Here is an 11,797-nt window from a genome sequence, read left to right on the forward strand (position 1 = left end):
ACGCGCGTAAAAATAATGAGAAACACGCCCAGCTCCGTAGCTATTGGTTACTCGGCACGTGTACGCCAAGCCCTGTCACGTTTCTGTGGCGTGTTGTTGTTGCGAAAACACTCACGGACAAACCGGGGAAATCACAAGTGAGGGAATCATATAACCACCCATTGATTCACATTGAGTTAGGCCTACATGATCTGTGTGGAAGTCATTTTCTTATGTAAGGTGTACCTTTGATCAGATCAGAGTGCTTTTAAAAGCATGCAAAGATGAATTACTGCGTGACAAGGTTAAATGGTTTAGCATATAGATTTGCATATTTGTTTCGTTTTTTAGTGAGCACATTGTCCCGAGAAAACATGACATTACTAGTCTAGGTATATTAAAAACATTACGTATTGATTTTGAAGAGCTCGTGTTTGTTCGTGCTACGCGCCACTGCGGCTTTTATATAAGCCCAGTCCCTGCATCGTTTTATGTAAGTTGCTGTTCATATCACCCCTCACTACAATGAGCGGCAGGTGCTGCATTAACCTTACACTTACCTCTTACGCAATTTATTTGTTGAGTGATATAACATAAGAATGTAGGGTGGGGATTTGGGAAATGCCGCCAGAGTTTTAATAACACACAAATGGTATCAAGCGTAAAATGCATGGGAATCCCTCTCACAGAAACAGCCCATTAGTCAGACGGGGAGGTAGCCTACGACATACATTCGCGTTTGGACGGGGAAGAGGGGTGTAGAAATTTGCAGCCTGTTTTTATCTTTGTATAGGCTACGTTTTGTCGGTATCGTACAACTGTTCTGTGGTGGGCATGGCCATTAAGTTGCAAAGCGTAGTAGTTGGATTGTCGACTGCTAATACATCTGCGTATGCAAAAATGTCCCTTACGTGTGGGTGTACCAGCAGCATAATCTCAGTAAACTGCGTTCTGGTGCCATCTAGTGGTATATTTTGACATTTTGGACGTCGATATCCTTTGCTGACTATGTGTCCCGTAAAAACAGCAGAAGGGCAGAAGCTGAACGGCAGCGAAAAAAATGCCAATCGTTACTTAAAATTGATGAAAAACAAAGTAAATATTATGAATGATACTATACAAAATGAAAATAATATATTTGAGGTCATTTGAAAACTTTTTGAAAAAAAACCCCAAAAACTTTACCCTGCAACAATGTGCATTCATTGCACATTTTTCCATGGCCATAGGTACACATACTACTATAGAAACTATTTGGCTCATTCAAAATCATTAACAAACCCACGTACTAACCGTTCTTCAAGCTGCTGAACACAGCCATGAACTCACCTTAACCCTCAGACTTACCGTTCTCCTAACCCTAACCCTAGTTTGAGGCCTCAACCATAATTGAAGCCATAGTTTAGCAATTCAGAATGAGTTATTTAATCCATGTTAGGGGAGAAAGTGACATTTTAATAAAATCATTGGCCAGTAAATTAAAGACAGCATATCCGAGACATCTGACCTCTCGTCAAGTATTGAATATTCATCATCAGAAATGTTTGAATCACATTGATCATGTTTGTAAAAGCAATGGAGAATTTCATAACTACCTGCATTTGTATTCCACATGGTAATGGATATTTTGGTGCATAACAATACAGATGATTATCAAGCCCATTACCCTTAAATTTAAGGGAGCAGCACATTTTCTGCTTATTTCAGCTTGGATTACATCAAATAAGTACAGTAACAATGCCCTGAATTCGTACATACAATTTCCCGAAATATGCCAATTTCAACTGTAACAACCGCCAAGATTGAAGACACTGGAGTAACCAGTGTTTTCTCCAATAACAGTTCCTGTCCCACGCCTATGACATTCAGTCATCATTTTATTTATTTATTTTCTTATATCACACTCTTTTACTTCTTTGATAATAAAGGATGTAGTTAATTAAGTTCCCAGTGTGACATGAATGTCACATATCACACTCACCTAAAAAATACAGAAAACACCCTCCCCAGGACAAAACTCCCCAGAACAGACAGTGACAGTGTGATACATGATAAGAAGTGATATTGTGATGCGTGATGTGCAAAGGCCAAAACCAACGCAGCTTCACGATCTTAGCGGCTATTTGGGACAAGCGTGTTCACGTGCCATTGCAATCTGAAGGGACTTCTCTACCGAAGCCAAAATGTCAAATAAACTGAATCAATTAAGAGTAGCATGTAAAGAGATGACAAAGCTCCCTATCCAATTCCTTATTTTAAAGACACGGAGACGAATGTTTTAGATCTTGTCTCTCTGAATTCGTTTCGTGTCGACCCCACTACTACAAATGCACTGCCAACCATCAGACCAAAACAGCAAAAAAAAAAGATTTTAAAAAGTCCCTGACGAGCCAAAATTCTCCAATTCTCCAAATCATTCAGACAAATGTGCACTGATTGCACCCTGAATCCAGGTATACCATTTTTTTCTCAAAACAGAACTCACTGTCATAAACTTGTCATCTTGTATCCTGTGAGCACTTTCCTGGTAAAAAGCAACTTGAATGAATAGATCACGCTTGTTTAAACCCCCAACTCTCTTCATGCATTTACAGTTTTCTGCATGTGGATCTAAAGAGAGCAAGAAGGCACGTATGGCACCCGATGAACTGCATTTTGGAAAACCTGAAACGAATAAATGAACAAACAAATCAAATCTGCAGCCCAGCTGCTCCTGCCAGTAGTCCAGGGCTTGGAGATTGGGGGGGGGATAAATGCCATCATTAGGGCCTTAGCAGAATGGGGGAACAGCTGTTTTGTTTCATCGTCCAAAAGAGAACATTCTCCCCTCTGCACCCTACATAAACACCTAGCCAAACAAATGTTCGCTCTGCAGCCCAGGGGGGAAGTCACACATTTTTGGACAGAGGACTCCTCAAAGGCTGCCCAGGTTGTACCAGCGTTTTTGCCTGTTGCCCCTTAACGTATCATCCTTTTGCTCAGAATGAACCCAATGTCAGGTCATACTCAAGATGCCCTTCACATTTAAATCCCTTTGAGGAGAACAGACGAAAACAGACACTGTTTCTTACATTCCACTAACTGTGTCATTACTATTCACATACAGTCATGTCTATTTGTTTTAATCATCCCCAAAATGAAGTTTGAAAATCCATAACGCAGTCATTAAGAGAGGCCATTTGCAATAAACTAAATGGGCCAGCTCATTGCTAACCATAACTCGATATCATAATGAAGTTGAGTTCAACCTGGGTAGCAGGGGCGATAAAAAGTGATCTGAAAATATTATCTAATAAATGACATCATGTGACGCATAATCCAGACGTTTCTAATTAAAGTGACCTGTATTGTGAGCAAATTAATTAATCTTTTCACTAGTTCATTATTCTCAATGGTCACAGTCACAATCTTAATAAAGACTGGAAAAGAACACATTGTTTAATGGGGTCTAAAGTCCATTGCAGATCAAAATTGCTTCATATGAAAAATACGGGATCTTTTTCTTGCAAGGTGAGACAAATAGTTGTCCGACTTGATAACTTCAAAATTGATCTTGTTGATCCAGTCAATGATCTTGAAAGTTATGTACTTTCTTCTCTTGTGTGTCCTATTTGTTTAGTTGGAAGTAAAGCCACTTCAGACCTGAATGACATGTTGAGCCATTTCATCACCATGAGTCACATCAAGCACATCAAGCACTGCTATTTAAATATTCCGTCAGTGTTGTTCCCATGGAAACCACTTGACTTTTCGCCAGTGTCCATTTAAAATTGTTATAGTAGCACCACATCGATGCACACATTTGCAGATTGTGTGTGTGTGTTCATTTTTTATTTTTTAAAAATCTTTGTTTAGAAGTAATGGTTTCATTTTAAGTCACCATATCCTGCCCCCTGTCCCTCAGTACAGGAGCCCCTCAGGGCTGTGTTCTCTCACCCTGGTTATTCTCCCTATACACCAATCACTTTAAATCCCACCACAGCTCTGTCAATATTTATAAATACGCAGGTGACACTACAATCACTGGCCTCATCTCCAATAACGATGAATCACAATACCGTGAACAGATAAACCAAGCAGTCACATGGTGCACAAACAATGACCTCTTTCTGAACTCATCAAAAATCATCGGCACCCCCCCTCCCATCAGTTGAAACTCTCCATCGTAAGCGGACAGTGAAAAGGGCAAGGAAAATCATCTCCAGCCCCACTCATCCAGCACATCGAGTCTTTCAGTTGTTGCCCTCGGGAAGGCGCCATAGAACATTGCCCACAAAAAACAACCCGTTTCAAAAACAGTTTCTATCCCACCGCCACAAGAATTCTGAACTCCTTCTGCTTATCACCTGTCCCCCTGTCTGCTGTCTGTCATAATCTGTGTCTATGATGTCTCATATTGTACTGTGTTAAATTGTCTGGGATGTTCCATGTTGTACTATGTTATAAATTATTGTGATGTTGGCGTTAAATGTTGGGACCCTGCTGTTTTCTTTACTGTACTGTACAAGAATGAAGCATTTAGTTAAATTCACCTTTCTTAGCATGACAAGGAGTCAAATTTAGAGAAAGTAATTTCATTTTTTTGAAGCCCTTTCATCTCTAACTGGACAAGGGATTCATTAATTTAACTTCAAATTGATCTGATCTCAGGAATAAAACTTCCTCATTGCGCATTTCTTCATTGTCCAGTAAAACTGTACAGATGTCAAATCTTACAAATGTCATAAAGCAGTGATGTTGAAGGGGCACGGATGAGAGGCATCTTCATAAATGTGTACAAATCTTGACAGGTAAATCATGCATTTAATGAGTTGCATTGCTCATAGCATAGATGAGTGGCAAGCAGGCAGAAAAGATCAACGCATTTACTGTAACTGATGTGCAACTGAACTGTATCCATTTGAAATAACCATGCTCACAGACAAGGACTTCCCCCGGACCTGCTGCTTTCCCGCTGTTTACTGACAAATCATCGACCATCTTAAATTCACAACATAATTCTATTGCACAGTAGTCGTCAGATTTGCAATGAAAGAAAACTCAACATCCATCCAGGCATTATCTATACCCACTTGTCCTGGTCGGGGTCATGCTAGAGGCTATCCTAGCGTGCATTGGGCGAGAGGCAGGAATACACCCTGCGCAATGTTTGGACAGAATGCACCACTGAAACAGTCATGTGTTTGAGGCTGTAGCAGACTACTTGTTAGACATTAGGTATCACAATACAAAATAGACACAAGTGGAAGACACTGAAAGCAATGCATTTCGTAGGGCTGTCAAAGTTAATGTGTTACCTCATGAAATTGATTTTAATCACACTTATTAATCACGATGGTTAAAAAATGGTATATGGGATTGAGAAATTTTGTTGAAATTACAGCTACTTGATGGCAACAATTAGCCAGAAATTTGATGTCATTTATTTAACAGCAAAGTAACTGTAGCTTTCATAACAATACATAGTAATGTCAGGGATCTAGCGAGGCTTGAACTTAGGGCATGCTGCACATATGAGGACTTCTACAGCCAAAATAAGACAATGTGACTAATTATGTTCAAAAAGTTTTACTTGTTAATATCTGAAAATTATTCACGAAATAATGCATTAACGGTCCTAATTTTATGGCAATATACCAACTGTTCATGCCTAGCAAATTTTAAACACCACATGCAAATGGAAGAATTACAAGGACAGCATCTTTTATCACAGACTGAAGAATGTACAGAGAATATTCCGCTAACTATGTATATGGGAATAAGATTTGGTTATTCCTTCCATGCGAACAGTGTAATCAGACTATAGCCTTAACCAGAATTAGGATCATTATTCACAATATGGTGTGCGTGTAAACATGGTCAACGACTTTCACAGCTGAAGACATCGACTACAAACAGAGGTCACAGTGGACAGAGTGTAGCACAGTGGGTAAGGAACTAGATTTGTAACCGAAAGGTCGTAGGTTCGATTCCCGGGTAAGGACACTGCCGTTGTACCCTTGAGCAAGGTACTTAACCGGAATTGCTTCAGCATATATCCAGCTGTATAAATGGATACAATGTAAAAATGCTTTGTAAAAGTTGTGTAAGTCGCTCTGGATAAGAGCATCTGCTAATGTAATGTAACTACCAGGTCATTGCAGCACACTTTGCAGGTGTTTATGGGTGTATCAACTGTGGCCATCACTTCTGTTTTACACCATGCCACTTCGTCCTTCATCAGAAAGTATCCTGCACAAATACTAAAGCATAGAGACACCAAGAATCGGATTATATTGGGTCTCTTCTGGTTTAAATGCTAGTGACTGCTCATGCACAGATTTTATTTTATTTTATTTTTTGGTTATTTTGTAAGTTATGTTGACCACAAGAGGGTCCTTCCATTGCAAACTCCATTTCCAGGAGGTAAATGGACTGCATTTATATAGCGCTTTTATCCAAAGCGCTTTACAATTGAGGTCTGAAACACAAATGGGGTACATTTGTCCTACATCCTACACATGCGCTACTAACTACTAACTACCCTGGAGCAGCCCATGACTTCATAATAGCCTACTAAAATCTTTCAGTGAAAGTAGGCTATGACTCTGAATGAGTGGCTTGGGAAATAATACCTACACAGTGTAACACTGGTGGGACTGTGAAAGAAGTGTAGATACACTAAGCCACATATTAATAGCAGACGTCTCAAACGGTATTACAGTCTCATTATACACTTACCCACTCACTCCCTTAATTATGCCTAATTACCATTAGAAGAGATGTTTTATTTGAGAATGTCTTTTTGAATGGAACATTTTTGCGAAGCAACCCATAGTTTCTAAATAACGATGTTACCCTTAAATACCCTTTTTGAAGGGCAACGTTGTTATTTAGAAACTGGATTTCATCTTTAGTCGATTAGCATCGCGTTCGTCTCCGGGCAAGCAAGGTTTTCTGGTTTCAGTTGAGTTCTAGTAAATGTCTGTGGCCGTTTCCTTCTTTCATAGTCAAACAAACACATTTAACCAGAGTTTCTTGGGCATCCTCTACATGCGCACATGGCTGCTCCCACCACCACAGACACTGATGTCACACACGTTTTACAATAAAATACGTATAACAATAGGCGCGGTGTCTTAAATAGCCATATATTAATAATAATTTTAAAAAAAGGATATGGTAGAAATGAGGAAACGCTGCTTTTCATAGAAAATGTGGGTGGCTCTTAAAAGAGCCTTTGGGTAGTTTCATGAAGGAGCGATAGGCCTACCAAAGATTTACCCTCCGAAGCCGTACAGACATGGCTGGATTATGGACCGGGCCAGTGGGGCCAGTGCCCCGGGGGCCTCGGACCCCCATGGGGCCTCCAAGCCTCAGGCTGCGCGTGGTGCGTGGTCCAAGACTTCCGAAGGAAGTTGAATGCCAGGGCCCTCAGTGCGCACAGCGCAAGCTGACCACTAGGCCCCTGGGTGCTTATAGCGTGAGCTAACCACTAGGGCCCCCCAGACCCCTTGGTGCTTAAAATGTGAGCACACCACTAGGGCCCCCCAGACCCCTCACTGCTTACAGTGTGAGGGCCCCCAGACCCCTTGGTGTTTAAAACGTAAGCTGACCACTAGGGCCCCTGGGCCCCTGGGCGCTTACAATGTGAGGGCCCCTGGGCCCCTCAGTGCTTACAGTGTGAGGGCCCCCAGGCCCCTTGGCATTTAAAGAGGGCCCAGTAGAAGATTGAATGAAATCTTTTAACCTTATATATTTTCTGAAACGTTACTTTAATTGCCATCCCTCAGCAATTTCTAATTTTGTGACCTGTCGGGCCTCCCCCCCCCCCCCCGCTAAGCAGCGACACGCCCCAGGCCGGCGGACCAGACCAAACAAATGAGCACCCGCAGGCCCAACGCAGCCCCGAACAGACGGCCGAGCGCACGAACACCAGGCGCGCAGACAAGCCTCCGGCTGGGCGAAAACACACCGGACCAGCAGGGGCCCCCGGCTGGAGCTGAATACAACATGTATAATGATAGCTAGCCTGATCTACAGTGGGTCCCTGTTCAGAACAGTGACAGATGAGGAATTATTTTCCCCCTCGCTGACTCCACCTACGGGCCTATGACACATTACCAACTGGATCCATCACTCCTCCCCCAAAATGTATCCCTTCCCTCCTCCCTCCTCCCCTCTGGGCTCTCACTCTCAACCACAGAGGGTACATAGGAACTGGAGAGGCAGGAGGAGTCAGAAGCTGCAGAAACCAATATGGCGTCCAGTGCACTCCAGCTCTCGAGTTCCCCATAGAGTCATATATTAAACCCAGTTACATCCAAAATGCATTTAAAAATAAGAATCAATGCGTGATTTTACTTAATACGTTTCATTACATTACATTACATTACAGGCATTTGGCAGACGCTCTTATCCAGAGCGACGTACAACAAAGTGTATAACCATAACCAGGAACAAGTATGACGAAACCCCTAGAGAGAAGTACCGGTCCAAGTACAAGGAACAACCGCATAGTTCAACTTGGACCCTGATGGTTAAACTGATTAACACTAACAACGAGAACGGCAACAACGCAATCTATGGAAAAATAAAAATAAAAATACAAGTAGTCGTTAAGACAGTTGATGCGCCTAAGTCACCTATGAAACAGCTGCCTAGTTACAACCCTAAGTTTAGTCATTTACAGGGGGGAAGGGAGGGATGGGGAGAGGTGCAGCCTGAAGAGGTGGGTCTTCAGTCGTCGTTTGAAATGGGTCACAGTCTCAGCTGTTCTGACCTCCACAGGGAGGTCATTCCACCATCGTGGGGCCAGAACAGAGAGGAGACGTGTTCTGGAAGTGCAGGTGCGAAGAGGGGGAGGTGCTAGGCGTCCTGAGGTAGCAGAACGGAGGGATCTGGCTGGCATGTAGGGTTTGAATATCTTGTGGAGGTATGCTGGGGCTGATCCCTTGACTGCCTGGTATGCTAGGACCAATGTTTTAAATTTGATGCGAGCTATAACAGGCAGCCAGTGGAGGGTAGTGAGCAGGGGAGTTACGTGGGAGTGTCTGGGGAGGTTGAAGACCAGACGAGCCGCAGCATTCTGAATGAGCTGCAGGGGTCTGGTGGCAGATGCCGGTAGTCCAGCCAGAAGAGAGTTCGATAACAAAGTATTGGGGAGTTTGCTTCCACACTTTACTCCTGCCATCACTCTGATGCAAGGGAATCTTGGTCTCGTCTCTCTACAAGACCTTTTTCCAGAACTCGGCCATCTTTTGAATCCTTCTTAGCTAACCGTAACCTGGCCACCCTGTTTTTTCACCTGTAAGAAACCCCCTCAGATACACCAAACAGCAGAAGTATCTGAGTGGCAGAGGAATGTGTGTAGTCTTACCCAGTGGTACTGGAGCAGAATTAATTTAATAATAATATCTCAGTTTTCTGATTCCAAAATAAAGTTTTAACCTTTCCTCTGTGCTGACAGTTTTACACAGTAGGAGAGTGCAAATGATCCACCAGTAGTGTGGCCCTATACGGATTGCTATCTATCATAGTAGACGCGGACGTGGCTCTGGCGTATGTAGCCTGCATAGATACAATTGTGTACCTTGCTACGGCACTAGTGTTTGGCCAAGAGACTACGGGGTACAGAGCTACTGACTTCTATGTGTATGTTAGAACCTTAAAACTGCTAGGTGTGCAGCAGTAAGAGTCAAATGGCAATGCCAGGTAAAAATCAGTGCAATTTATTCTACAGTATGTTCAATGACGGCGATATACGATGGTGCAAAATGTGTGTGTAGTGGAATGCTATACACGAATAGCACACAAGAGGTCATATTGACAAGTCTCCACCTTTCCCCTTATATACCCAGAGATGTTTGGGACAAATTGCATCACAGGTGTTTCTGATTAGTCATGTGTGTTCAATTACCTTAGTGCAAGTATAAGAGACCTAGCAGTATCTAGTCTAGAGTCTGGGCTTTCGATTGCCTTTGGAGTCTGTAATTGTTGTTTGTCAACATAAGGACCAGAGTTGTGCCAATGAAAGTTAAAGCCATTATGAGGCTGAGAAATAAGGAAAAAATAATCAGAGATATAAGCCAAACTCTAGGCTTACCAAAATCAACTGTTTGAAAGATCATTAAGAAACAAACACAGATGGCTGTGGGAAATTTAAGTTACTGCTTTTAAATGTATGTGGTTTATTCACTTTTTATGGTACAGTGCTGTGAAAATAAATTTTCCTTCTTCCTGATTTTCTCTATTATTGCACATTTGTCACACTGAATGGTTTCATATCTTTAGACAAAAATGTAATATTAGACAATGGGAAACAGAGTAAACACAAAACAATAATTTTAAAAATAGTTACCTTTAATTAACTTTAAAACATAGTTATTAACACCCATATCACCAATGAGAATGTCATTGCCCCCCTAGTTACTCAGTCCACCAATTACCCAAATTTAACTGATTAGATTCAGCTGATTGAAAACAGCCAGACTTGATTGCAGTCAGTACTGTTGAATCTACACCTCCCTCATATTGAACCTTACCATCAGAGAGTAGTAGTCCACAGTGCTGACCAAGAAAAACAGCAGCATAGGACATTTTGCCTTCAATGTTGGTTAAACTGCATTTTAAAATGAATTTGCTTACAATACTTTGAGTATTTTCCTCCCACCTCAAGGGTTACCGTTGTTCAAAACCTTGATTTATGCACTTGCCTTCTTGTTACGAATCGCTTCTGTTATGTAATGCAACAATGATTGTTTTCATACCTTTTGAAAACACTAAATGAATATACATTTATACTTAATTTTTTAAAGGAGCGCAGACAGACTCTTTGTTTATTTTTTCCACTTTATTCAGACAAGGAGAAAGCAGAGAGGGTTTAGCTGTGGGATGGCAGCACAGGACGGATCACTGTCGGGAATCGAACCTCCAGCCACACAGGGAGATAAATACATGGGGTTCGACCCTTTAAGGAGTCAGATCACAAATATGCGATTAGAACGTCCTTAACTGAACATTATAATGCTCAGGTAACAATGGCTTCTAAAAGCATAAAAAAATAACTGAAAGCAGTGGAGTTCTAGAACACTGATGTAGAATTCTGGAGGAAAAAAAAACATTCCAAAAGAACCTACTCTTCAAACCGTTTAAAGCCTGATTTATACTTTGTCGCATGTGTCACACGATGTTTCATATTTATACTGCGGCAAAGGGCTACAGAGAGGGTTTTGTTTTCTATGGTAACAAGACGCCGAACTGATGATCTTTGCGTCTGTGAAAACACTGCTGTGCCCGGTGAAATTACAGAGAAATAGAGGAGGAAAAAATTTTTATATCCACTTTTGTTTTAAAAATGATGCAGACAGAAAAAGTTAGGCGTCTGTCACTCAGATAAACCGAAAATAATGACGTATCCATGACGACGCATTTCGGTGTTCCATTTGGCAGTCCAATCAACACTGTGCGACAAAGTATGAAGTTCTGTGACTGAAAGAGAGTGTCGTGCGACACTTTTTTCATTGAAAATACGTCATTTCTGTCATGCGACACTTGTCAAAAGGGTCATGTGACGAAGTATAAATCAGGCCTAAGATTACACCAGCATCGCCTGACTTGATTCTGCTAACAGTTTCTTGTGGGCTATATTTGGAGTGACTCAGTGTACACAGTCTCTGAAAGTTACCACAGCTCCGTTTAATTTTCCCCGTCGATTTGCCCAAACTGACAAACCATACATTTCCTAACCTTCTAGTTTCCTTATTTATTGTAAGATGGCAAGTTAAGGTAAGAGCATTAAATTTAAAAAAAAAACATAAACCTGTACTGACAGCGCCCT

This window comes from Anguilla anguilla, chromosome 16, assembly GCF_013347855.1.
Source record: "Anguilla anguilla isolate fAngAng1 chromosome 16, fAngAng1.pri, whole genome shotgun sequence".
Taxonomy (NCBI): Eukaryota; Metazoa; Chordata; class Actinopteri; order Anguilliformes; family Anguillidae; genus Anguilla; species Anguilla anguilla.